Below are 26074 nucleotides of genomic sequence, written 5' to 3'. Positions count from 1 at the left end.
TTATAGTGACGCTCTTCATGACAAGTCCAAGGGTGAAGCAGCCAGTGCATCTAAAGGGTAGTGAGTGAACAATTTATGGTATACTGAAAATGCACTAAAATCACTTGTTTACATACAATAGTAATTAAAATTCCAGAGTTCTTTTCTAAACAAAGAAGTGACAACGCCATGAGCTACCAGCTGAGCTGGATGACATGAAAAAGAAAGAACAGAACTTGGGGACCTCCATAGATAAAGAAGAGTATCTCCCATATTTTCTGTCAGTGTGGAGGGCTGGTTCCAGAGCTGATCAGAGGGACTGGTCTGGATATTTCTGCATTGTCAAATTGTTATTGCTCCATTGGTTTTTCTTAATCTCTCCCTCTCTCTCTCTTTAAGTAAACTCTACACCCAATATGGGGCTTGAACTCACAACCCTGAGATCAAGAGGCACAGGTTCTACTAACTGAGCTAGCCAGGTGCACCAATAGTTCCATTTCTTGATGAGATTTTGAAAGGCTTCCCTTTCCTCTTTCCATGGTTGTTACAAATGTGGACAGTAAAAGACTGTACTGCCGTGGTGAAACAGATTCCATTATCTGAGACTGGCTATGAGCTACAATGTACCTGTGACCTTATCATATTTACCAGTCCCGGCACACCTTCGTCATGTATTTGCTAAGCACTTGGAGCTATCTCAACTATGAAAAGTGCTATACAAGCCAAAATTCTATTCTCTTCTCTATTAATCATATTTGATTAATATCATTTGAAATACCATTAAATAATTTTAATGCAGGTGTGTGGATTAAAGCAACTCAAGAGCTTTCCTGACATAAACATTGACAAATTATGTGCAAGTTTAAGTTTGCACAAGTGATTAATCTGCTATTCTGCAGTTGGAATTAATTATTACACTCATATTTACATGACTAGTTCAGATATGTCTAACCATTAACACATTACCATTTGCCCTGAGTCCTTTGCAATGCAATGTCATCTATTTAATAATGTACAAAAAAGACAATAAAAGAGAATCAGATCAGAACTCTAACAATATGTCTTAGATTGCAGGTCTAGCTGGCTAATTCTTTTTTTTTTAATTGCTGAGGTTATTAAAATATTTTATTTATTCTGTCCTAAGAGAAGCTTAATAGGATAGTACAATTCTTGTAATTAAGTGGACCGGTATGCACTTTCCTAACTTTTGGTTGTAAATTTGCAGGAGTGAATACAGCAAAGCTTTTAGAAGGTCATATATGCTTAGTGGGAAAAACTCAAGAACCAAAGAGCCAAGAGCCATTCAGAGATGACTTTTTCTCTCTTCCTGAAGGCAGAACTGTTCACCTGAACCGTTTCAGACAGATGGACTTTTATCCTGTTCTCCAGGGAAAGAGATTTTATAACTTGCATATAATATGCGACGTTTAGCCACCCTCAGTTTTTTGAGATCATAAAGGCGTAATTCAAATAACTTCAACTATAACAAAAGCATCCATTTATTAGGTGCTTATTTTGTTCTGAGCATTGCTTTAGGTTCTTTATATTGTCTTATAGAGAGATTTAATTTCCCTGTTATAGCTAACAGAACATAAGCTTTAAATTATCTAAGGCCAGTACTAGACAAGTGTGATTAGTGGTGACGGACTTTCAGAGAGTAGACTCCACATATGATAAGAATGGAAGCAATGGGTACAAAACGTGCCATGTTCACATAATGACCCTCACTTTTCTGTGTGGGGGGCCAGAGAAGTGTATGTTTTCTTATGTTCCTTGGCAGACATGAGCAGACAGGATACATATAAAGTATCTTCTGGTCATTCTGTTTGAAGGCTGGATCCTGTTCATGCTGGTCATGTCTTGTACTTTGGCTGTTATACCCAGGTATCAATGGAAAGTGAAGGGGAAGGGATACGGATGTGTAGTGAGACTTTTGCTGAAATTGTGGCACAGAGAGGCACATAGATGAGCCTGCCCAGAGAGGAACAATTACTCCATCAATTGAATTCTCCCTTGTTACTCTCTTTGTCTTTCAACTTGGTTAGTTTCTATTCCCCTTCAAGTTCATGGATTTCACTCCTGTCTGCACTGAGTCTATTCATGAATGTTAAATGCATTCATCACCTATGGTATAATGGAATTATTATTTGCCATTATAATTGCGTCTTTCTTATAATTTCCGTCTCTTTGCTGAAATTACCCCATCTCTTCCTGTACTCTTTCCTTGACAGCCTTCAATATATTGATCACTGCTATTTAAAAATGTCTATCTTATAGTTACAATCTCTGGACCATCCCTGAGTCTGGTTCTATGGTTCATTTTGTCTCTTTAAAATGGCATGTGTCTTTTTTTTTTTTTTTCCTTACTTTTGTTTTGCTCATTCCTTTTAACTGAATGCTATGTATAGAAGAGTAAGATTAAGGTAGATACTATTTATGCTGAGACATGGCGTATATCTTCTAGATCCTGTCTCAGGATGGGAGGCTGAGTTATCCTGCTCATCAGCTGCCTTCCTCACCACAGCTTCAGATTTACCTTGAGCTAAGGGTGAGATAAGTCCATGCTCTTGCCGCATCTATAGCTTCCAGCTCTCCCCATGTGCCTGAGCCTGAGCGTGCGCCTCTCCACATGCTTGCTCTTGTCCAGTGACAGACTTCTCTGCTGCCAGGTAATGGGAAGAGTCCAGGGAAGGGAGCTCTCTGTGGTCCTTGCTCAGTCTTAGACAGGCCCAAGTGTGCCTCAGGTCTTAGAGGTAGAATTCTTCAGTGATCCTGCCTGATCTTGTGGCAGCCAAGAGCTGCTTTGCATCTTTGGTGGGTCTTATTAAAGAAAGAATTTCTTGTCCTTCTTGCTGTGGTAGAACTCTAGTGTATTGGTAAAGAGATTTTCCTTTTCCTGCCCCTCTTTCATGGGTAGAAGGTTTTGCTTTTGCTTTTTTGTTTTGTTTTTAAATCTTTCCACTGCCCCCAACTGGTCTGCTCTTGCCTGAGGGTGAAGAGTCTTCCTCCTCCTCCCCAAGAAGCTTCAGGCTATGTGGTTTGTCTCCATCAATGAGCCCTTTCTGCTCCTGTCTACCATCTTTCTCATAAGTGCTCAGTGGAGGGCTATGGAGAAGCACCTACCAGGACATACAAACTCATCTTGTATCTGTGGCTCTCACGCCAGTCCACATTCAAACTTTAACAATGTGTTGGAATTTCAGCTGTTTTTAACCTACCTGTATGGCACTCAACCCCTCTTTCTCCCACACTCAGCCACTGTTCTGTGCCCTCTTTCCTCAAACAACGGGTTCCTTTTTCTTTAGATTTCAGACTACTTGTTTGTCTTACAATCTCAGCTCTGAAGGGTTCAAGAAAAGTTGATTTTATATATTCTTATTGTTGTTGTTGTTAAGGAAAAAGTAACTTTTCCCCAGTTTTCTATATCCTAGTCAGAAGCGGAATTCATGGTAAATAGTATTTTAACTTGGCCTTCTCACTTGAAAACATCTGTTATTTCTCTCTCGCTGCCTAGTTCCTAAAGGTGTCTTCCCGAATGTAGCCATCTGTTAGAGAGAGTGTCAGTTTAGAACTGGTATTTCTATGCCAGGTCTGGAATCTTGTATTAACATGACCCTTCAGCTTCTGATGACTCATCAAGTTGTAGATGCCCTTTTCTTTTCTTTTTTAAAATTCTCTTCACACACACAGTTTTACATAAATCTATAAATGTGAACTTATCATGCACTGTGCTTCTTTTCCAAAAAGCTATAACAATTTACATTTCAACTGCCAGTGTATCACAGTATCCATTTTCTGTATCTCTGTGAGCAACAGTTACTGTTTCCCTGTCTAATAAGTACAGAATGATAGTTCATTGTCCCTGTAATCAGCATGTGTCTGTTAGTAAATTTGAACATATTGTCATAAATTCACTGGTCATTTAGATTTGCACTTCTATGAACTGCTTCTTCGCACTGTTGCCTTTTTTTTAATTGGATTGTTTTTCTCCTTCAGATGAATTTGTCAGATTTTTGCATGATTATTATATTATTAACAGTTGTCCCCCAAATAATAGGTTTTCTATTTACTTTGTTTCTGATACATTTTATTATACAAGTATGTCTTTTTTATGACATAGAAGATGTACCTTTTTTCTTGATAGCTTCTGAGATTCCACTCTTTGTTTAATGAGATTCTTCAATCCCTACATTATACCTCATTACCTAGAATTGTGCCAAGTGCAGAGATGCAGACAGTCTAATGTAGCATAGAAAGGAAGGGTAGTTTACTTCTAGAGTCTGTACCTGATGGGTGAAGTAGGTGGCACCACACCTTTGTCATCCTTTGGAGCTGTGTTTGAGTAGACTGTATACCGACTGCTGTGTTGCTACATGCATACCGAGAATGGGTCCAACAAACCCTTGTTGTCAGAGGAGCCAAGGGAGCTCAGCCTTTAGGTAACCTAATGAACTGCTGAAAGTGGAGAGCTGAGCTTCCAAGGCCACCTGGATCTCACTTAGGTTTTCTTCCAAAACTGTTATCTTATTGTTTTCATTCAAGTATTTCACCCCGTGGAATTTATTTTTATATGAAGCAAAACAGTGTTCACATTTGATCCTTCTCCTGATACGTAGCTCCAATTATTAAAACATCCATCCTTTCCTCACTAAATAGAAATACTATCATTATTTTATATGAGCCTTTCATATTTTCATTTATCTATTTGAATATCTCTATGCTAATAGCATGCTAATTTTACTTTAATGGCTTTATAGTTGTTACCTTTTTTTTTTCTGATACTAGTAAGTCAAATCAGTCCTTCCTTATTTTTCACATTCAAAATTATTCCTGGTTATTTTTTTGACATTTATTCTCACATATAAATTTTATGGCCATAAAATTCAAACAGAATTTGATATAGTAATTAACATTATATATTACATGTAAAAATTAACATTTTTATATCAAAAACTTCTCATTTCAGAATATTTTATGTCATTCCATTTGTTCATATAATACATCAACAAAATATTCTATTTTTCTTAATATTGGTTCTGTTTCCTTTTTTGTTAATTTATACTTAATATCTCAAGCTTTTCTCATTTTCCTTATGTTCTTATTATTAAAATTAGAAAAAATATCTAATGGCCTTTATATATTTGCCTTACCAAATTCTTCTGTTAATTCTAATAGTTTTTAAAGAGTCTTTGGGGTTTTTAGTTATAAAATCATATCATAAAGAAAGAGACATTTTTATCTTTTGGAAACTTAGCACCACTTATTAAACTCTTTATCTAATTACAATGACCAAATACTTGAATATTAAGTTAAAATGGTAAGAGTAGGGATACGTATCTAATATCTAATTTTAATTAAAACAGATTTTGCATTGTACCACTTAGAATACCAACTCCAGCTATTTTGTAGAAATACTTAATATTTTCCTTCAATACCCCCTTTTTTATCTTAAAGTTTTAAAGGTATGTTTCACAAACACCTTTTTAACTCTTTATATTGATTTTATAATGGTTTCTGCATGACCACACAGTGGTTCACCTTTCTGTCTGCTCATGTCCATGCCCACCGAGCTGAATGTTCCGGAGGAAAATAAACACACCAGAGGTACCCTCTTAGAGCTGTCTACCACTCACAGTCTTATCTATTGTTCCTCCACTCTCCTCCCCAGTAAGCTCCTCCCTTTCTCCCCCTTCCTCACCCCCTGGAAGATGAAGGAGACACAGGCCACACCCTCCACACACACACCCTCTGACAAGGGACGTCCCCTCACTCTTATCCAAGATGCCTTTCCTCCACCCTGTGATCTTGCTCCAGGAATGCTTTCTTTCTTCTGAAGAATTAATCTTCCCATGAATTTACAAACATGCTCCTACGTCTTCAATCATTAAAAAAGAAGAAGAAGAACCTCGCTCTATCCTATTTTTCTGCCCCATTATTGTCTCCTTTTCTCCCTTCCTTATGGTAAAACTCCTCGGACTTGTCTCTATTTCTTCTCCCGGTCCTGTGCTCCTGCTCTCTACCGAGCTCTATTCAGTTAGCTTTCTGATCTCCCACATTCTACTGAAACAGCTCTCAATTTTGGAATGCCTCCTTGGACTACCTTGAATTGTCTTGGAAATCTCATCCAGTGCCATGGCTTTTGTGACAACTAAAGCTCAAGATCCCCAGACCTTAATTTCCCACCAGGAAGTCCCCCTACCAACTCAGGCCTCATGTACCCAGCCTTCTATTTGGTACCATCTGGAGGTCTAATAAGTATCTTAAAGCTGACGTCTTCAAACTTTGGCTTAAAGCATTTCCCCACCCCCACCAAGGCTTGATCACATAGTCTTTTAAGCTCACTTTATGGCTATTTCTTCCCGCAGGCCTCTCAGGCACTATCTTCAACGTACTCTTACCCCTTCATTTTTACCGCCTCACATCCCAAATTCAATCCACCAAGATAATTTTTGATTCTATCTTTAAAATATATGAAAGTTCACATCATCTCTCCTCCTCCTTAGGGTTACAACTCTCGCCTGGATTACTGCAAAAGCTTCCTAATTGCTTTCCTGACTTCAACCCTGTTCCCCTTCAATCCGATCTCAGTACAGCAGCCAAAGTGACATTGCTGAAAGGGAGGTCACACAATGCCAGCTCCATGTTGAAAGTCCTCCAGTGGCTTCAAAGACACGCTCATTTTTGCCTGTGATGCCCTCCAGGGTCTGGGCCCCATTACCTCTCTGATCAAATCGTTTGCACTTTGCTCTTGGTTTATTTTTATTCAGGTACACTGTCTTTGGGTCCCTCCTCAGGATTTTGCATTGGCTTTTCCCTCTGCCTGGAATGGAGCTCCCACCCATCACAGCCCCCCATGGCTGATGCTTTCTCACCTGTTTCTAGTCTTTTCTAATAACCTGAGGGTTGCCTTCTCTGACAAATCTAATGAGGTCACCTGAATAGCCAGTGGCCACCCCCCCCACTGCCAACAAACCTCTCTTGTCTCCAGTCTGTTTAATTTTTCACCATTCCATGTGTCACCATCTAACATATTAGGTATTTATTACCTATTTATTTTGTTCGGTGACATGGAACATGTTAGGGGCTCCATAAAAAATTTGTTCCATAAATAAGGAAAGTTATACTGCAATATAATTTCCAATACTATAACGATTTTTCATCTTTATTCATAAATCAGATCTATTCTGCAGTTTTCCTTTATTGTTCTATCTTTATCAGGTTTTTAAAAGAGTTATATTGCCTTTGTAAAGTGAATTGGGGAGGCCTTTCATCTTTTTTCTAAGGCCTGGAATAATTTAACTTTGAAAAGCCCTCTTTCTTTAAGGTTATATAAAATTCATGTTACATAAACCTCAGCTGGGAATCCATCTGTTCTCGGTGCCTTTTTCAATGGTAGATCTTCAAGTGATTTTTTTCTAAACTCTCTTATGGTAAGTGATGTATTTAAGTTTCCCCTTCCTTTCTTCTTGGGTAAATTTTGGCAATATATATTTTGCTGGGAAATCATCCATTTCCTCTAAATTTTCAAATGTCTTGTCAGAAAGTTTCATAGACATTTATTTTTATGACTACTTCAATCACTTCTATATTGATGGTTATTCCCTGCTTGTCTCTCCTAATTTGGTGTATTTCCGCCTTCTCTTTTTCTCCTTTAAATGAGCCCGTGAAGCACTAATGCAAGGGAGTTCACTTAAATTAGATTTGGATTTTAAAATTTCTGCTACCTTTTTAAATTTTTCATTAATTTTAGCTTTTGTTTTGATTTCCATTTTTATTTGCTCTTTGTTTAAATTATTTTCTATATTCTTAGGATGAACACAAACCCCCTCTGTTCTTTTACTTTCTTTATAAAGAGCGATGATAATTTGTGTCAGGTTTTTGTTTTTATTTTTTCTCTTCTGGGGACTGCTTTCACTCTGTCCCACAGGTTTAGCTGGGAAGAATGTTCTTCTTTATTACTTTCCCTATGGTTGTAATTGTCCTTTTGATTTTCTCTTTGATCCAAGAGTTTTCTGTCTGGGAATGTGCTTCTTAATTCCCAAGGGATTCTAACTTTTAGTTCCTTTCTATTATTAATTATTTCTGACATTAAAAGTTCATGTTCACAGAATGAATTCAATAAAGATTTATTTTTAAAAATGTACTTAAGAACTCTTTTGAGCCAAGGAAGTGGTTGATTTGGTCTAGTTTCCATTAACACGGGAACAAAAAATAATCTTTCCAAGGAATGTAAGATTCGACATATTAACAATTCAAACACATGTATTTATTTAATTATTTACTTATTTTATGGAATGCTTTTGTCTTTCAGATCTGCCCAAATCTTAAAGAAGCATATTAAAATATCCCACTAAAGTTATAATATTAGCAGTTTAGATTTTGCTTTATTTACTCAGGTCTATATCGTTTGGTACATTTGAAAAAAAACGGAATGTTCCCCTTTTTTAGTTCTTTATGTTTTTAAATTTAAAGTTCAGTTTCTCCCAGACTGTCCTTCTAACTTGCAATTCTGTTTCCATTTGCAAAGTATTTATTGCCCACCCAGAGCTCTCTGCTATCATGCATTTGCTCCCTGATGTCAGGATTTCCCCTAGAGTTCTTTCAGAGGGAGCAGAGGCTGATATGTTTTCCAAATGACGGCATGTTCTCATCTCCTTTTGTTCTGAAGGATGACTGGCATTTCTCATATATTGTCTCAAGATGTTATTCTAGTATCTTTAAAGGAGTCCCTTTGATCTACAGGCGTAAGATATTTCCGTGTCTTTTCATTTATTTCTCTGTTTGCTTCTTTATTTCTTAAAACTCATTTTTATCTGAGGCATATCTGGGAAATTTTCCACAAGTCCACTAATTTTTTTTTTTTTTTCCTTTCAGAATTGCTGTTTTTCTCATCGTTTTCTCTTGGGCTTACTTTTCTGCCCACGATTTCCAGCTCCACAGTTTTGCTCTGTGCTGGGAGATATTTCTTAGACTTGCCTTCCCAGGTTTCTAATTTGGTGTTCAACAATAACCATCTTCTTTTTCAATTCATCTAGAAAATATTTTACATTTTAGCTTCAGAGAATGTTTTTAGCGCAACACCTGGAAATTTTCCATTGACGCCATCATCTGTGGCTCCATTTCACTAAGAGGGTTTGGCCTTTGTTGTGACCATTCTTCTTTTCTCTGGTGCAGACCTCTCAGATGTGTGATATTTTGCTTCGCTGGTTTCCTGGGACTCTGATCTCACGTTTGCAGCCCCCACGTGTTGGCGCTTCTAAAACTGGAGAGAGGCAAAAGGGTTTGTCCTTCCATGAGCCACTAGTGCAGAAGCCACGGAACCCCAGCCACCTCCTGAAATGCCTGGAGGAGGTCTCGTTCCTAGTCACCTGCCTTCCCGTGACATTCGGGAACGTATAGGGTTCTGCCCCATTCAACTATGTCCTCACCTGTAGGAGCCAGGGCACCTAAGCTAGCTCGGGCAGAGCGGGTGTTGACCTCCTCCACCGGGGTCTCCGGATCTCATTAGCCCTGACACTTTCAAGACTCCCTGCTTTACGTGCTTGACTGCAAAGGACTCCGGAGCGGATGGCAGACACAGGAGAACGGTCCAACCCACGTCCAGCCGGCGGTGGAGAGAGGGCGCGGCACACTGAGGCGGCATCTTCCCAGGATCCTCCCTTTGGTGTCTCCCCAGATCGTCCCCCCCTGAATGCCTTATGGGCTCTATTTTGAATTACTGCTTTTTTTAATCCTCAAAGGAAATGGCTTTTCGGTGTTTTCATATACTTCTAATATGCTAAAACACTACTTTAAGTGAATCTTCTAACTTCCCATTTTGGTACTCAAAAATCCCCATCGATTTTACACTTTGTATTTTTCCTCTATCCATAGTTAAAAAGTAGCAGATGACATTTAAAGAAAACAAAGCAAAAAAAAAAAAAAAAGTGTCTCCTAAATTAAATTCCTCTTCTGAAAAATTTCCTGTCAGCTCGAATCATGATCCCATTTGGGTTCCTGTCTTTTGTGGACAGGGTTTAGTTGCATGGAGACAGCCTTTGCTCACGTACTACTAAATACAGGCCATTTACAAGCATGTCATGTGCAGCTCTAACTCGAGGGACCATTCGTGATGACCACGTGGGCAAACACATGCTTTGAATGAGTAGCCACCTATCTTCTAAGATTGTTCCAACATGGCCCCAAGGCAAGGGAACCACATGCCCTAAGAGTATAGCATCCCTGCTGGAGACCTGATGGGAACCAGCTTTCTTCATGAATGCAGAGGGCACAGTGTGGAGAATTCAGTCCCATCACCTACTTGGTTACAGAGGAGCCATGGACCAATGGGGACACCCCTTTCCTCAGAGAGGCAGTTGCCCCTGAGGCTCTCTCCTGGTTGCCGGTACCAGGGGCTTAACAGCACTGTCACACTTGGCTCTGGAGCAACTGTGCAAAGTCATGATCCCAAATATTTTTTCATTGGCTCAGCTCTTTTCAGTGGGGGGGAAAAAAAAGTGTCCGTTTTTTTGCCTTACCAGTTTTAGGATAGAAAGCCTCCATCATCTGGTTCAAATATTTCTCACGCCATCATCTGGTTCAAATATCGCTCACGCGCACTAGGTGATTTTGCTTGTGTTAAATTTTCTTTCTCAGCAAGATGTTACACTGAAACGAAACCCATGTGCCTATACTTGTATTTTAGTTTTCTCCTTAAAAATGTTACGCTTTGTATTTCAGAATACAAATGCATCTCTTTCACCTGATTTCCTCTGAGGGAAGCAGCAGGCACACCGCCGGTCCCCTCCTCCCAGCACCGGCTTCGCCAGCGGACAGCCAAGTCCCTCCAATAGCCTTTCAGTGTGCGATTATGTCAGTATTTCATACTTCCTCTCTAGGTCTCCGTGTAGCAGAAGAGTGAATGGAAAACCAGAGAAGTGCTGTGACTCACCTGTGAATGCAAGGCAACAAAACCAGGAAAACTGAAAACGGTTCCCTGCTTCCTGAGCCCGTTTCCTTTGTTGGTGCCTCATTACCTCATGCTGCTCAGCCTGAAGATGTCATTAAAGCAAACAGAACACACAAGATACTCTGTGCAGAGACACTCTAAGATGATGACATTCCAGTAGATAAACTAAGTGCTTTAATAGTTATATTTTCAAAACAACAACAACAACAACAAAAACATTAACCCTATTTAGGAAAACCTATGCTGCTTCCTGCTCTCTGAGTCATGGGGCCTGGAAAGACTGTAGAGAATCCTGGTCCAGCTTCCAGAACAGAGCCCCCCGCCCACTGCCCCCATCTCCCTGTGTGAACTGCTCTTCAAGTAGACAACCGCAATGGTCACACTGTAGAAAAAGGTCTCAATGAACTCAGTAAAGGTAGGAAAGTCATTGTGAGTGAAGGTACACGGAGTCCCTGAGAAACACATTTAGCACCAACTGGCTCATCATGAGGAAGAGAGAGTGTGGCCTGAGGTGTCGGACTGGGACATGAGTCTGCCCGCATGCCTCCACAGGGACAGAATTCCCTGGCCTACCAATAGCCCCATTTCTTGCCAAAAGCCCATCCTGGCAAGCCTGCTCCTTACAGACCTTTTAGAAAGTGAAATAGCATTTATTGCTGGTTGTGAAAGTGGTGATTTTCGCTTTCATCTCAGAAACATCTGTTCTGGGAGCCTGGGTGGCTCAGTGGGTGAAGCATCTGCCTTCAGCTCAGATCATGATCCAGGGCCTGGGATCGAGTCTCCATCGGGTTCCCTGCTCAGCAGGAGCCTGCTCTTCTCCCTCCTGTGATCTCTTTTCCTCTGTCTTTTGGATAAATACATAAATCTTAAAAAAAAAAAAAAAAGAAAGAAAAGAAAGAAAGAAAAGAAAAGAAACATCTGTTCCACGCAGACCTCTGGGGTAGATCATCAGGCTGGTAACCAAGAGGTACCCCAACGAGGGGGATAAAAGCATTTTAGGAGAATCTCTTTGGGGCAAAAGGAGAATTTTAAAAGCTTGTTTTCTACCTAGATTTGTTTCTGGTGTGTTATTTTAATGTTTTATTATCTGGAAATTTCTTTTAATGGCAATAGCGTGTTTTCTGAGTACAGCCAGTCTGTTCAGACTTCGCTGGATTGCAGTTAGTTTGCATTTCTACTGTCCCAACGAGGGCAGGCAGGATGAATTGAGCAACAGCAGCTAGTCTGGGATTATCATAGGGCTTCTTGGGTCCTGGCCCATGGCTGCTAGGACTTTTCCTAAGACACAGATGACCAAGAGGGGCGGATTACATGGTTGTTATCTGAGAAAAGAAGGATTAATCTTTTCATAAAATATGGCAGAGGAGACATTCTATGAAGAAAGTCTGGAAAATGGCTTAAAATTTATCTTCTGGGAAGGCCATGGGCTTATGAGGAGCCAGAGACGATCGAGGGTAAAGAAATGATTCATTTGTAAAGCACTCGCAGGGGTCATCAGCCTACTTTGATGTGGTTGGGAGTGACACAAAGTAGTAGAGATAAATGGTAAGGAGTTCACCCTTGGCAGCCCGGGGATCGTGTTCTGAAGCCGAGAAGCTGTGCTAGGGATGTACGATGACGAAAAACAGGGAAAGGCCCCACCGTGGGCGACATCGGGGCGTGCAGCCTGCCAACGCCGAGTGAGCAGCCAAGAGGGAGCGTGTTCTGCTAACGAGCTGTCGGGAGGATCGGCTGTATTTTATTTCGCACACAGCAGGCCACAAAACCTGGGTGTTGGTGTCAATGTTCTCATTGTTTTGTGGATGTCCATGTTGGCAAGCCCGCATACTTTCATGCCAGAAGGCATGCACGCAGAATCACTGATACCGATCATAAAAAAGGGCAGCAGTACCTGTCAGCCGTTCTTCCACCCGAAGATGTGTATCAAGGTCACTTGGCGCACATCACCAGGCAACTTTCTCTACGCTCTACACATACAGAAAGGAGGAGCAAGTCAGTGGGGAACAGCTCACATCGCATGCCAAAAATAGAACGGGCTACACTCAAGCTACACACTACTTCCTCTTACCTGGACAGAGTGTATTTACAGCATGTTTGTGGTTTTTTGTTTTGTTTTGTTTTTGTTTTTGTTTTTTTAATACATGATCAGAACTAAGTCAAGCCTGGGGATCTGAACTAGATGGGAGACCCCCCCCCCCCCGGCCCAATCCATTCCACTTAAGCTCGCGGATGTCAAGTTTCTCTGGAGATGTGGGAATACAGAACCAATCTCGTGGAGGGTGGTTTAAGATCGATGGGAAAGGTAGGAGCAAAGAAATCCCTATTTAAATGTTGGCATCTTACTGGTCTGCTAGGTCTGCCATGACAAGGTGCCAAAGACTAGGAGGCTTAAAAAGCAGAAACCTATTTGCTTGGTTTTGGAGTCTGGAAGTCTGAGCTCAAAGTCCCTTCAGGGTTGTTTCTCCTGAGGCTTCTCCCCTCGGCTTGTGAATGGGCACCTTCTCACTGTGTACACACACGTCTTTTCGCCATGTCATGCAGTCTGAGAGAGGGAAAGGGAGAGAGAGGTCTCTTGTGTCTCTTTCTGTCCTGTTGACGTAAGGCCTCACTCATCACGGTCTCCTTCACCTCGATGACTTCCTTTAAGCCCCATCTCCAAATATAGTCCCTTTGGGAGTCAGTGCTTTAACCTATGAATGTGGGGGATATACGTCAGTCAGAACAGGGACCTATTATTTACTGAACACTTATTTTTGAGTGCTAAACTCAAAGCTGCATATAAGTGACCTCATTTCATTTACATAAAATTCCAAAAATGCATACTTCTCCTTTTTGGTCGGGGTTGGGGAGTTGGGGAATGAGAAGACTGAGGTTTGGAGAAATTAAAGAATTGAAGCAGAATTATAGAATTAATAAGTAGCTGGGCCGTGGTTAAGACTCCAGTGTTTCTGATGTCCAATTATTTTGGTCTCTTTATTTCTGTTCAATGACTTAATAAGGACACAAGAATACCTAAAACCTATCTGCATGCTAGATGGCTTTCATTTCATTTGGCCATAATAACCATCTTCTGGGTCATGTTTTACCCACCCATTTCACAGATTAGAAAGTGGAAATCTCTCGTGTGGGCAGAATTGTGATCTCATGCAATAGGGGACTCGTCTAGAACTTTCTCTTTCTGTGGTATAAACTCTCACTAGATCATGACCCATGGAGAAAACCAAAGGTAGAACATTATATGTCAATAGTTTGTGTTTTTGTTGTTGTTGTTTTTGTTTTTTTTTCTAAGAGTCTAGACAAATTTCCACCCTTCCCTTCCCTAGTCCCCCCAAATTATAATTTTCAGAGCATGTTGAACTGGTGCTATTATCCTAACTTAGTGTTTTAAGTTTTCAGTGAGGTATCTTAAAATGCATTACTTCACCAGCATCACTTAAAAATCATTATGTGTAATGTTTAACAATGTCAGGCTAAGTCATGTTTCATGTGCTCACAGAAGAGAGAGCAATTCAATTTCCTAAGAGCTTGGTAAGAGCCAGGACACCTCTCAGATATAGTGACTTTGGACCCTTCCAAGCACCCCTGTCTTTTCTCATAGCACTTAATTTGCACCTGATGCTAGGCTGGCTTGTGACATCTCATACACCTTTTTTTTTTTTTTTAATGTATGACATGTCACCACTGTACGATTGAACATAAGAACTGCTGTCCACACTTCTCAAAGTTTCAAAGTATGTACTGCAATACTGAGCATACTACTCAGAAATTATTCTTTGACTAAACTAGGAATAAAAAGGGATGTCATGTCTATGGGGATTTTAAAAAGTATCAAGTGGGCTCCACTGGTCTCTCAACAGAAATCCTTTAATCTAGGTTTCAATTTTGCTTATGATGGGTTAAATAATTATAATCTTCAAAGCCCATAGTGAATAATAAATGATACATTGTGGGGAAAATATGATTAAAAATAAAACAACTGGTGATCTTGTTTCTTTTAATGCACTTAACTTTTAAGAGCATTATTAGGCTTACAGAAAAATTGCAAAGAAAGTACACAATATTCCAATAGGGAACCACTCCCCACTCCAACAGGCACACTATTTTCTCTATTATTAACATTATGTATCAGTGTGGTACATTGGTAATAATTGATGAGCTAATACTGATACATTGTTATGAAATAAAATCCATAGTTCACATGCATTAGGGCTCACTCTTTGTGTTGTACAGGCCACTGGGTTGTTGCAAATGCATCATACAGAGTAGTTTCATGGCCCTAAACATCTTCTGCACTCCACCTCTTCATCCCTCCTCCTGAAACACTGGCCACACCATTATCCATTTCTATCAGCAATGAAAGAGAGTTTCTGTCAACGGCCATCCCACTCTGAATGTGCCTGATCTCATCTGAAAGAGAGTTCCTGTTGCTCCATATCCTTCTCAGCATTTGGTGGTGTCAGTGGTCTGGATTTCACCATTCTGATCGGTGGATAGTGGTACTTCATTGTTTTAATACCCATTTCCTTAATAACATATAATATGAAGCATGCATTATATGTTTGTCATTTGTATATCTTCTTTAGCAAGATGTCTGTTCATATCTTTCACCCATTTTTAAGTTGCATTGTCTGCTTTCTTTTTGTTCTTTTTAGAGTTCTTGAATATTTTGCATAGTATGTTTTACCAAAAATCCGTTTTGGAAATATTTTCTCCCAGTCTGTGTCTTTTCTTTTCACTCTCTTGACAGTGTCTTTCACAGAGGGTATGTGATATCCAGAGTCACCTAGATTTTACTCCTATGTTATCCTCCAGAAATTTTATACAATTGTGCTTTACATTTAGGTCTATGATCCATTTTGGGTTGATTAATTGAATTTTGAATGTTGAACCAGCTCTGCTTGCCTGGGATAAATCCTATTTGTACATTTGAAGTAATAATCACAGAGAATTTTCCAAAATTAGGAACTGAGCAGAATCAACATTGTTCTAGTAAGTGGGCTTCTGCTCCTGGACATGTCCCTAGTAAGCTATGATTCTCAGTATTCTCCTCCCTTTCCACTTTTGGGGGCAGCAGCCTTCCCTGGGACTTCGGTCTCTGTTGGACCTAAGAAGGTTGTTGGTTTTTTAGTTCGCTCAGCTTTTTTCCTATTGTGGGAACAGGAGTGACGTTTTTCAAGCTCTTTACATTTGGACCAGAAACCACTGTTGTTTTTTAAAGGACAACTTAGAATATTAAAAAATGTCAAATATGAATCAGGGTGGTGGCATCTATTTAATTCTATTTACTGCTGCAAACAACTGCAAAACAAACCTACAGTCAGGGTTTTGCAATCTGGTTCACTAAATAAGGCCTGAAGATCCATGTCATTATGAACGACAAAACACCTAAACACAACCAAAGACCTTATTAAATACAATCTTCAACTTGTGGCCTTTTTCAAGCTTTCTCAGGAATAAAGTCTTTGTTTTAAAGCTTTTGAATAATTGCTTAGCAAAGAATTCTTAGAAAGGGATGCTTTCTTTTTTTCTGTTATATCACAGGTTCCAAGAACTTAAGGAGCTTTAGCTTGTGAAGAATGAAAATGCGCTTGGACCCTTTATTGTGACATTAATTTCTGCTTACCTGGTTCCTGTGCAGTGGATCAATAACTTGTCAGACAGGAGCTTGTTCCTTGATCTACAATACTATACATTTTTAATAATCACTGTGTAGAAATCCTGTTATACTGCATTCTCATTTATTTACTACTTTCTTCTTTTTTCATAGCATATTCTCCTATGATGAGAAAAAATAATTTATTTTACTTAATTCTTGAAACACCAATGTATTAGATGTAGGTCATTCTGTTTGGTTAAACCCATCTGTGTGAGAAACTGACATCTGTCCCCACAGTGGACAGTCAGTGTTTGAGGGAGCTTAGGAGAGACTGCACGTTTAGGGGTCAGAGCAACAGCAGCCCAGGGCTTTTCAAATTACAAAGAGTAAACAGCCACATAGCATCGTCCATGGCCATGGTGAAGATAAAGACAGCTACTGTTTATGAAACCTCTACCACGTACCATGCCTGATGTTACCTATTCCTATAACGATTGCCTAACAGCCATGTACTTGTTAAGTAAATAAGAAAACATATTCAGAAAGGAGTAACTAGGTTAAGAAGTGATAAAGCTGAAACTAAAAACCTTCGTCTTTTTTTAACATTAAAAAAATGAGGTGAAAACCATATAACAAAACAATTAACCATTTTAAAGCGGCATTTAGTACTCCCACAGTGTCATGAAAACACCACTTCTATCAAGTTCCAGAACATTCTCCTCACTCCAAAAAAACCCCATGACCCAGTGAGCAGCCACTCCTCATCTCTCTCCCCTCAGTCCCTCAGTCCCTGGCAACCACAAACCGTTTTTTCTGTCCCTCTGGATTTGCCTCCTGGATATGTCATATAAATGGAATTGTACAATGTATGACCTTTCACGGCTGCTGACCCTGGACTGACCTCATATCTCGTGTTCTTTCTTCAACAACATCCTGTCCAGGACATTCTCTTGATCACAAACTTTTTTTAAAAAACTGTTGCTTTTTACGCTAATAATTACCTTTCAAAAGATACTTACAAATAGATGTTAAGAAATGAAGAATAACGGTGCAAGAAATACCTGTGAACCCAAGTTTTAGTTTAAGAACACACAGTATGTGCACCCAGGGAGACATGTCCCCTTTGAACTTCTGGAACCCTCTAACCTAGATGCCCCACCCCAACATTTCTCCAGAATGCCAACCCATCACTTTTTTGCCTATCTTTGGGGTTGAACACTTTTTTGTATCCCAAATTATATATTCTTTAGTTCTGCATATTTTGAAATTTTTATAAATAGAATTAATGTCTGTAAGATTCATCTACATTGTGCGTGTCTCTACAGTTCATTTCTTTTCACTGATGAATACTACCCCATTAAATAATTTTGCCAAAATACCTTTATCCATTTTGTGGTGATGGGCATTTGGGTTATTTCCAGCTCTATTGTTATTATGAACGTTACTGTTATGGATGCACATAATTTTGCTTGTATAGGCTTTGCATAATGTATATCTTTGACTTATGCAAATGTATTAATAAGTGAATGGGACCATGTTTTACATCTCATTCTGTTTCTTACTCTTTTTCCTTCACTAAGTGCTGTATTTTTAAGACTCAACCATGTAACTGTGTGTATGTATGTACCATCTCTTACCTCCTGTTTATAGAATGCTGCAAGGTACCTCGTCACCACGTTTATCTGCTGTCTTAGAAATGATGCTCTCCTACAAGGAAATGCTGGAGTGAGTACCCACGTGTGTTTCCTTACGCCCCAGCATCAGAATTCTAGCTCTTCACCCACAAATAAATGCTGGAGTAAGCACCTATGGGTTTCCTTATAAACCTGCATCAGAATTACACTATTGGGTATTTACCCAAGTAATATTAAAGCACTAATTCTAAGGGATACTTGTACCCCTATGTATATTGTAGCATTATTTACAATAACCAAACTATGGAAACAGCCCACGTGTCCATCAAAGGATGAATGGGTAAAGAAAAGGTGGTGTATACACAACAGAATATCTCTGAGCCATAGAAGGGATTCTTGACATTCGCAACAACATGCATAGAGCTAGGGAATATATTGTTAAGCGCCAAAAGTCGGTTGGAGAAAGATAAATGCCATAAGAAAGCACTCACATGTGGAATTTAAGAAACAAAAGAAAAACAAATATGTTAAGGCGGAAAAAGGAGAGAGGCAAACCAAGAAACAGGTCTTCACTACAGAGAACACACTGGTGGTCACCAGAGGGCAGGTCGGTTAGGGGATGAAGGAAATAGGGGTGGGCGTTAAAGAGCACACTTACCACAATGAAAATCAATCAATCAGCCAATGAAATTGTAGCGACTCAACAGCACAGTCACTCTCCGAAGTTCATGTGAACACTCAGGTCAACGCACTTGACATCATCTTGCTTCCTTCAAAGACTTTTTATGAATCACTACCGTGGGCTCTGCTCCCCTGTTGCCGTTCTGAGTTTTATTCCATTCAACCCCACAGATGTGCTTGTGCGTAGGGCAGCTCTGAAACCCTGTCGAGGAGCAAGACCATTGACTCAGACTATTAGCCTGTTTCCCTGACTTTCAAAGCAGACTGCAACCTGCCTGAGGGCAGCGGTCACAGCCCCCTTCCTTTGTGGACGCTTTGCAGCATCTGGGGTTTGCAACATTGGTTCGATATAGGGTGTACAGCATATCTGTTGAACACATTTCTAGTGTTGAATGATGCTGTCTTTGACATGAAATGGCATCTTTTTCATTTCATTTCATGAGGAAGTTGCATATTTTCTTGAGAGCTCTGCACAGAGTGGTAAGATCTCATGTGTCTTTGATAGGCACCTGCCTTTTGGGGATTACCACCCAGATTCTAGGTTTGTGAATTTGGTCAGTGAGTATTAATAATCAACTCTCTCAATTCTCAGAAGGGTTAGCTAGAAAATTAGTCCTCAACTTGGAACTTCAATTATATACATAAAATCTACATGCCTTCCTAATTAAACACTAAGTCGGCTGAAGCTAGTCTTAAATTCAATAATTTTATTAGTATCCTAAAATTGCAGCAGGAAAGATTAATTGCGTTAATAATTAGAAACTGAGCATTAACTTTTTTCAAAAGAACTGTCTTTACACGATTATATTTCACTTCATTTTAGGAAAGCAGTGTATGTGCAAATGCAATATGATTCATTTGTGTCCCAACTTACGATTTTTTTTAAAAGAATAAAGTTTTTGTAAAGACGCTGAAATTGTGGTGTTATTGAACAACCATAAATGGTACTAGCTAACATTATGAAAATAACCAAACATCTCTTTTTAGAGCTTTGCCATCGGTGGATATCAAACATATACAAAGCCATCAGAATTCAGGTAAAGTGATTAAAGATACAGGAAGAGCTGGGATCCCTGGGTGGCTCAGTCGTTAAGCAACTACATTTGGCTCAGGTCATGATCCCAGGGTCCTGGGATCAAGTCCCGCATCTGCTTCCTTGCTCAGCAGAGAGCCTGCTTCTCCCTCTGCTTGCTGCTCCCCTTGCTGTGTTGTCTCTCTCTCTCTCTGACAAATAAATAAAAAATAAGTTAATTAATTAAGGACATAGGGAGAGTGTCTGCATGCAGGGTCTGTGTCCCTCCTCCACTCCCTGCTGACTCTACCCTCCACTTGCCAGTGTGTGTCCAAGCAGCTGTTTCTCCTGAGTGGGAGTGTAGAAAGGCTCAACCTTCACAAGCACCCCCCCCACTTCCTCCTGCACACAGTGTGGGTCCCCTGGGGGTCTCTTGACTCTACGTGCTCACTGCTGTCTGTTAGATAGTAAAGCGACGGACGGGATGTAGGAGTCTGTGTACACTAGATGACTGAGGTTGGTCTTGTCCAATGTACATGGTCAATGTGAGTCAAAACTTGAAGAGTGTATGTATGCCTCAAGGCACTTTAGGCTAAGCTGTATGCCACCCATGGGTCATCACTGACGACTCACACTGGTGAGTCATCTGGAGAAGGCAGCAAAAGCGCAGGAGTAAGGAATGTAAAAAAAAAAAAAAAAAAAAAAAAAAAAAGGCCCAAAGTAATTAAAATTTAAATATCAACTAACACTATCCAAGGATCGAGGGGAAAAATAGAGCTTCTTGTCCCATGACATCAGGAATCCTAGGTCTATAATCAAGCCAGTTACTCTGTTTAGGGAGAAAGACAAAACCAGCTTCTGAAAGGCCAGAAGGAATTCAAGGAAAAGCGCAGGAAGTAGGACAGTTGTGGATACTTTCCTACTGAGCTGGCAACAGGAGCAGAGAAGCAGACGCTTCTAAGACCAGCTCTGGGAAGCCACCCCCACCCGAACTACAAAGTCTTTTCTGTGAACGTGTCTGTACCATGGCCTTCCAGAGACCCAAGATGAATTTTTTTATGTTTAACCTGAAATGTGGAAACATTACATGCGCACTTAATTAGCCCATTTGGAAAATATTGATCAGAACGCCCCGTTTTCTAACAAGTACTTTCAATTAGCATTCCAATCACTGCATTATTAACACAGTCCCCATAAAATTAATCAGTCTCCTTTAGGCTTCAAAGATGTCAGTTTGATTACCTTAAAAACAATTAAAATGAGTTGCAATTTTGTATCAGTCTTCAAATCATATATGAAGTGATGAACGGTCTCAAGTCATCATACTTTAAAATGCAACCAAACAGGTAATTATCATATACCATCAAATATAATTACACGTGCTAATCTCCATAAAATCCTACAAGCTAATATCATATATTAGCAGATAATCATATAGTTTAAAGGGACCCATCCATGCTGCATTTTTATGAACTCTCTGATCTGCATGAGTGAAGCATTCAGAGTCAGGGAGAGAGGAATGCCAATGTTGCCCAAGGGAAACAGGGTGTATTTTGTATTTTGAAACACATGCCCGTCCTACAAGAAAGCAGGTTCTAATTCAGGAGGCTGGGCTAGGAGTCTAGAATCTTAAGAACCCAACTGGGGCTAGAAGTCACCACCGGGAGAAGCTGTTTTCCTTCTGTCCGTGATTATCCTCTAGAGGCTCCGCAGAAAGCCGGATCAAAGGACTATCTCATCTCCCCAAGTGCTTCTCATCTGCCTCCGCCTTCTCTTCATCCCTGAACAACGAACAGCAAAGACATTAGGAGTTTTGGGGTTGATTTCCTTTGACTTACGAGTCCTGGCAGTTGATGCACTAGCACTAAGTTCCAAGACATAACCCTCCTTTCATTCCTAGGAATCCGTCCATCTGATAAGACTCTGGAAGAATTCTGTGTCTATTTAAGCACTTCCTGTCTTGCTTCTCCTCCACTGAAATAGGAGGTCCTGGATGAAAGCTCCTTGTTGAACATCCTTCTCCACCTGTTTGTAGATTTGGGGTGAAGGCTATGCCCACATTATAATTTTTAATTTAATCTTTTAAAGTTTTGCTACTTAAACACAAGGAATGGAGCCGCTTTGATAGATAGGGAGACCCAGGTGGATAGGTAGCATTTCAAAGGATACAGATTCTCTCCTCAAAGTAGGAGGGAAATAGAGCCTGTTGGAAACAGCCTCTTTCCAGTGCAAATATAATGAGCTCCTGTTCCAATGGTGATAAATTGGCCATGAGGTTGGGTCTGGCTGTGGCAGTGCGTCAGAGAGCGATATGGCCCTGCCCTTGGGACCGGCTCACACTACTAGAGCTAAGGACACATGCCCAGGGACTGGAGGGCAGCAGCATGTGTGGACAAGGAAGTGTAAGAACCATATGCAGGCGGAACAGACGGAACTGGAAAGACAAGAGGACTACAACGTGGATTTCCAGGTTTGCAGACTCAAAGGGCTCAGAGGTCAGCTTTCACATAGCTGGTGGTGCTTAGAAGAAACGGTACGGACCACCCCCGACCCCCCACCACCCCGGAGAAACAACAGCATGAGAGCAAGCTCGGCTCTGAGTGTGGATTTCTGTCTCCTTAGAAGTGGGACCTCAGTACAGCATGGCCAGGCGGGTAGCAAAGCCGAGTCCGGCCAAAAGATGAGGTGGCTGCTGTTGCAGGCCAAGGCTTCGTTTGGGGAAATAATGGTTCTGAGCGAAATATCCACTCTGGACATTTGTTAAAAGCCAGTTAGGATTATCCATTTCAATTATACAGTCACAGTTTTTTTGTTTTGAAGATTTTATTTATTTGAGGGGGAGTGAGCACGAGCAGGAGGAGAGGTGGAGGAAGAGAGTGCAGACGCCCCGCTGAGCAGGGAGCCCGATGCGGGGCTCGATCCCAGGACCCTGAGATCATGACCTGAGCTGAAGGCAGAGGCTCCACCCACTGAGCCACCCAGGCGCCCCTGAATTTCAGTTTTTAAGTAAAAGCTTTAATTTGCTTTTGTTTTGGATGGTGGCTGACGGTGCCCAGTCTGCAGATACAGCTACGGCACTGTCTCCATTCAGTTTGTCTTCCAGAAAGAGAACCGCAGAACCCCAGAGACTTAAATCCCTCAGTTCCAAGGCTGAAATTTGGTTTACAGACAGAACTATGAGGAGGGACAAGGTCTCAGGTGGGAAGCACGTGATCTGACACCCACTGACCACTCCGCACAGACATGCCCGCATGGCGCTTCCTGTTATTTCACCCAAAAAGGGACAGAGTTATTTTTCCATGATTTACAGATGAGTATCCCAGGCATGGATAGGCTAACATGTGTTCCTAAAATCAAACAGTGAGAGGCCGTCCTTAGGATTCCAAAGGCCACTCGTCTCCCTTGAGAAAGGAAGTAGCCTCTGATTGCTAATTGTGTTTCCATTTCATGGTGCTGATCCAATTCTTGAAACACAAGTTTGAGTGGGTGTGTGGGGAGGGTGGAGCCAAGGAGAGAGGCGAACAGACAGAGAGGCAGACGGGATATTTTTTTTTTTTTTTAAGATTTTATTTATTCGTTTGAGAGAGAGACAGTGAGAAAGCAAGAGGGCACAAGCGGCAAAGGAGAGGAGGAAGCAGGCTCCCCACTGAGCAGGGAGCCCGATGCGGGGCTCGATCCCAAGACCCCGTGATCATGACCTGAGCTAAAGAATGACACTTAACCGACTGAGCCACCCAGACAGAAGGGACATTTTCTGGGAGGTAGTGACCTTCCACTTTGGCCCTGCCAAAAAAGTAGAATTTTGGTGGTTAGCAAAGGGAAGCACCATGATTCTAGAACAGAATACACATGGAGATGACAAAGAGCGTTGAGGGGACATTGCATGAGGGACGGCTTCTTATGCTACTTCCTAAAATCCTCATTGTACTTGCTAAATACAGGACATACAGTCACATAGGTCAGGGCGATTCTGATGGTCCGTTTCTGGAGATGTGTCATTGGAGCTCACAGATACAACACTAGGAAAAGAGTGGAAAATAATCCTGTTAATTGTGTCTGCTGGTTTAGACAACGGGTTTTGGCAAAACAGCTACAAACAGCCCATGCAGTCAGGGATGGACCTCACCCAAGCTGAGCTATCACATTCCCACTCTCTGGGATTCAGAACAGAAGCCAAGATCTTTTGGTCAGTCTCACCAAAAGGTTAGAACTGTAAGGGGCAAACCAGTGGGGAATCTGAAAGTAGCCCAGTCCTATACCACAGATCAGCAAAATATGTCTGGAGAAAGAGAGACAGAGGGAGAAAGACAGAGACAAAGAGAGACAGAGATGGGCGGAGAGAAGGAATGAGAACCGGAGCCTCTGATCCAGTTCTTTCCTCAAGCTTTTCTTCATCCATATCCACGGGCTCCATGCGACGTCCCGTCCTGTCTTTCTAAGAAACTCCTGCTTTAAGCCAAATGTTTGTTCCTGTTGTCTGTAACTAAAGCACGCAACCGATACAACAGGAAAGCCACATGGCTGGGCTCTGTGTGCTGTAATGATCTGATGACAACTTTGAGCATAGATCAGAGCAGGGGGAAAACAACTAAATGCAAAACACTTTGATGTAGTAAAGCATAATAATGCATTTTCTCCTGGCTTAGAGTCCCTAGTAATGGAGCAGTGGTCCGCAGGAGCTGGCTATCCCTCTATGCGTCACGTATACAGATCAGGGGACATCAGGCTCAACGCACTCATTCTTGTCCAGCTGGTGGGACGGTTACAGACACTGATCCAAAGTTCCTATGCTGCTGTGTTGCTGTGTAATACCTGTTTAAGCAACGGGTGTTAAATAACCTGTTTAATAACTGTTTAAATAACAGTTTAATACTGTTGCATAATGTAGGCCTTTAATTAATTCAAATTGACCTTACTTTTTTGTGCCTTTCTCTGTTCCAGTCATGTGAAAGAAATTTTACCCACTTGTCATTCACGCAGGTGAGGATTCCCCAAGAGCCTTCTGGGGGTCGACTTGGGAACCAAACGAGCGACTGTCTGAAAGCCCGTGCGGTGCCTGGCCCACAGGAAGTGAACTAGTGGGGTCTCTCCTCTGCCTCTTCCCACCTCCAGCCCCTCGCCTCTCTCTGGGTGGGGACAGGAGACCATTTCTGGCCAACATGCGGGAATGGCCATGGCGTGGGTTGTCTGTAGACTGAAGCCAAGAAGAGCGGGTCTGTTTGCTGCGCACAGTCCCGCCGTGACGTTTCGAGTCAAGGATGAGTACCCATGAGACCTGGTTCTTCAGGGACAGTGAGGACCAGAGCCTTCCTCTGGCCTGTGCTGCCTCAGGGAGGTGGGCAAGAGGTAAGCCCTGCTCATGTGCAGTCTCCAGGTTTGGGGATCATGGATAGCAGCGAATAATCTCTCCCAGCAGGAGAGAGCACACGGCCTCGTGACTCTTGTGTTCTTCTTTTTGTGTTGTTTGTGTTGGTTGGGTTTGGGTAGTTTGTTTCGCTTTTTGAGGAAGAGAGAGAGAGAAGGGAGAGCAGAGGGAGAGGAGGGAGAGAATCTGAAGCAGAGTCCATGCTGAGCACGGAGGCGGGACGCGGAGCTCGGTCGCGTGACTCTGAGATAGTGACCTGGGCTGAAACCAAGAGTCCGACGCTCAACCCACGAGCCACGTGTGCAGCCCTCAAGACCTCGTGTTCTATCAGTGAAACTGGGGCAGGGCAACGGTCCACAAAGAAACGGAATGATGAAGCCTCCTCTGTGAGCCCTGGAGATTCATCCGTGCGCCCTTCAGGAGCCCTGGAGATTCATCTAGAATCCTTTGTCCACCTTCCCTGTGGATGCCCTTACCCACAGAGCAGGGCGAGAGAAAGGCGTGGACCGTCCTGAGAACCCTCGCGGCTCCGCCCTGTCCAGCTGCCCTACTGCGTGCGGGGTGATGTCCGGGAGCCTCACCCGCTTTCTGTGGAGGCAGACGGAGGAAAGTGCCTCGGTCCGGAGCAGTGAAGAGGAGGACATGGAAGCCACGCGGTACCATCGTGCCTGCGACGTTGGACTGTGCCCAGCCACGACGACGAGTTCGCAGGGGGGCCGCCGCAGGGCCCCATGCACTGGCTGGGTCCCCGGGGTGGGAGGTGGCCTGGGGACCGCCACCGTCGTGCGGGGTCCTCCTGCAGGGCGATTCTCACAGCGGGGCTGCCTCTCCCATGGGTTTTTGTCACAAAACTTTTCGT

The sequence above is a fragment of the Mustela putorius genome, unplaced genomic scaffold (assembly GCF_011764305.1).
Source record: "Mustela putorius furo isolate JIRA1106 unplaced genomic scaffold, ASM1176430v1.1 tig00004033_pilon_pilon_pilon, whole genome shotgun sequence".
In the NCBI taxonomy this organism is placed as follows: Eukaryota; Metazoa; Chordata; class Mammalia; order Carnivora; family Mustelidae; genus Mustela; species Mustela putorius.
This window is presented reverse-complemented; position numbering follows the sequence as displayed.